At 38.5% G+C, this 2,057-nt stretch overlaps 1 pseudogene; it reads right to left on the reverse strand.

Annotated features, from left to right (window-relative positions):
* Window positions 1–1,033: 1,033 nt before the first annotated feature.
* On the reverse strand, window positions 1,034–1,101 carry LOC138846834 (U6 spliceosomal RNA; annotated as a pseudogene).
* Window positions 1,102–2,057: the final 956 nt, after the last annotated feature.

Raw genomic sequence — 2,057 nt, forward strand, 5'->3', positions numbered from 1 at the left:
GCATCTCATATGGGTGCCAGTATGTTTCCCAGCTGCTCCACTTCTTATACCCCTCTCTGGTATAGCCTGAGAAAAAAGTAGAAAATGGCCAAAGTCTTTGGGCCCCTGCACCTGCATAGAGACCTGGAAGAAGCTCCTGACACTTGGATTCAGATCAACAGAGCTCCGGCCATTGTGGCCATTTGGGGAGTAAACCAGTGGATGGAAGACCTCTCTCTCTCTCTGCCTCTACCTCTCTGTAACTCTGCCTTTCAAATAAATATACTGCAAAAAAAAAAAAAAAGAAGAAGAAGTGTTAGCACTGATATAATAACAGACACATAGTTCAATGGAAAAGACTTGGTAGCATAGAAATAAACCCAAATTTCTACCAGCAACTCATATTTAACAAAGGAACTAAAATGAACTGGAGAAAGAAGAATCTCTTTCACAAGTGGTGCAGAGGAACTTGATGATCCAAATGTAGAAGCCTGAAAAGAGACTCCAACATCTCTTACACTATGTGAAAGTGAACTCACAGTGAATTAAAATGTAATCATAAGACCCAAACCCAAGTAAACATAGGGAAACTCTAAATATTGTCAACACACAATAGCTTTTGGGTAAGATTCCAATAGCAATAGTCACAAAAATAAAAACAGAGACATTTGAGTATATCCAACTAAGATACTTCTTCACAACAAAGTAAACATCAGAGTGTAGATACAATGAACAGATGGCAGGAAAAATTAAAACTCTGAATGTTTACAGATTTCCAGAACATTTACATGAATTGGAAAAACTCCAAAAAATACAGTGAAGAAACAGGCAAGGATCTGAATAGACATTTCTCAGAAGAAATGTACATGGTCAAAACATGTGAATATGCCCGATGTCACTAGCCATTATGTAAATATAAATCAGAACACCATATCAGTCTCCAACACCTGTGGGAGAATACAACACTCAGGTGTTTGTGTGTGCAGCAAGTGGGTTTAGAGGACCCTGTTCACCTCTGGAGAGCAGAGTCTACAGGGAGGTAAAGAAACCTTACTGCGCAGGGGCATGCTAATCTTCTCTGTATCGTTCCAATTTTAGTATATGTGCTGCCGAAGCGAGCACATGTGCTGCCGAAGCGAGAAAGAGATGAAAAGAATTTATCTCAACTAGCCACTAATATTCAAGAAACAAGGTCTTCAGGAAAGCCAACTCAACTGACATTTTCATGTCATTGTTAAATAAAGGAAAAATTATCTAGGTTCAGCAATACGTAGTTTATAAGAGAAAGACTACAGAGTAATTTCCTTGGCATAGAAATAACTTTGTCTTTTTTTTTTTTTTATCCATGAGGACTTGCTATCACCACCACACACCCACATCCCATATACAAATGTCTGGCTTGAGTGGTAGCTTCTCTGCTTTGAGGCAAGTTTCTGCTAGTGTGCACCCTGGGAGGAGACGGAGGATGGCAGAAGTGCTTGGGTCCCTGCACCCAAATGGGACATCCAGAATGAATTCCCAGTTCCTGGTTGTGGCTTGGTCAAGCTTTGGCTATTGCAAGTGTCTGGGGAGTGAAGCAGTGGTTCCCTCTTCCTGTCACTCTGCCTTTCAAATCAATAACTGTTGTTGGTAATGACTAATAATGATATTCACTGATTGTCAAATTTTGAATCTATTAATTATAGACAATTTCTCTTTGTATTTTTAAACTTTCATAATGTTCTGTAGCCAATTTCATCACTAGAAATAAAAACTTTTCCTCAAAAAAAAAAAAAGAAACCTTACTGCTTTCCTAATGTGCTTATTAAGTTCTTGACCAGCGCCTGTTAGTCTTGCTACAAACTTTCTAGTCTTACTACTTTCCTTCTTCTTCTTCTTCTCTGTGACTTGTAAAATAGTATACATTCTATATACTGTGGATACTTTTGATTTATTTTATTCCTTCGGTCTCCTATGAAGTTCCTCCACAAAAGCACAGCCCTCAAAATATTCATTCATTTATGCAGTCTGCAGATTTCATGAGCTACTAAATTCCAAGTAGTATGTTAAAGGCAAGATCTGGGCCTAAGAGAAAAGTG

The sequence above is a fragment of the Oryctolagus cuniculus genome, chromosome 16 (genome assembly GCF_051225735.1).
Source record: "Oryctolagus cuniculus isolate XC-2025 breed Fujian yellow rabbit chromosome 16, ASM5122573v1, whole genome shotgun sequence".
NCBI lineage: Eukaryota > Metazoa > Chordata > Mammalia > Lagomorpha > Leporidae > Oryctolagus > Oryctolagus cuniculus.